General features: G+C 48.4%; 1 protein-coding gene across 2 annotated transcripts in view; it reads left to right on the top strand.

The window, feature by feature from the left end:
* The window catches only part of cnot4b (CCR4-NOT transcription complex, subunit 4b), a 72449-nt gene extending 72296 nt beyond the window's left edge, over positions 1-153 (top strand). For both annotated transcript variants that reach the window (XM_071331529.1, XM_071331528.1), the window contains one exon: positions 1-153. This exon is cut by the window's left edge and continues 1108 nt beyond it. The gene's annotated coding sequence lies outside the window, so the exon portion shown is untranslated.
* Positions 154-794: the final 641 nt, after the last annotated feature.

Genomic DNA, 794 nt, shown 5'->3' with positions numbered 1-794 from the left:
CAGGGACAGCACCATCGGGATTTGACGGCATGCTAAGAGGAACATTTGAAGATGTCAAAACCAAGATATTGGTGAATGATCCAGATATTAAAATATTGTGTTATATCACAAATATAACTGAACGTAAAGGGAATAAAACCATGTTTGACGGGATGGATGCTACACTAGTGAGTTGTTTGGTTGACTGAAATTAAATGAGTACCTTCAAAGCTACAAATCAGATCTATCTCAAACGGGAGACGGACAGAGAGAGAGACGGACAGAGAGAGAGAGAGAGAGACGGACAGAGAGAGAGAGAGAGAGAGAGAGAGACGGACAGAGAGAGAGAGACGGACAGAGAGAGAGAGACGGACAGAGAGAGAGAGACGGACAGAGAGAGAGAGACGGACAGAGAGAGAGAGACGGACAGAGAGAGAGAGACGGACAGAGAGAGAGAGACGGACAGAGAGAGAGAGAGACGGACAGAGAGAGACGGACACAGAGAGAGAGAGACGGACACAGAGAGAGAGAGACGGACACAGAGAGAGAGAGACGGACACAGAGAGAGACAGACAGACAGACAGTTCCTAGGGCCCATGGGGCTCTGGTCTAAAGCAGTGTAGACAGACAGACAGACAGACAGACAGACAGACAGACAGACAGACAGACAGACAGACAGACAGAGCCAGATATAGTTCACTACTTCCTACTTCCCATGGGGCTCTGGTCTAAAGCGGTGTAGACAGACAGAGAGAGACAGACAGACAGACAGGGCCAGACAGACAGAGCCAGATATAGTTCACTACTTCCTACTT

The sequence above is a fragment of the Salvelinus alpinus genome, chromosome 11, assembly GCF_045679555.1.
Source record: "Salvelinus alpinus chromosome 11, SLU_Salpinus.1, whole genome shotgun sequence".
Taxonomy (NCBI): domain Eukaryota; kingdom Metazoa; phylum Chordata; class Actinopteri; order Salmoniformes; family Salmonidae; genus Salvelinus; species Salvelinus alpinus.
Note: the sequence above shows the minus strand (reverse complement) of the source record. Positions and strands in the feature narration are given on the sequence as shown.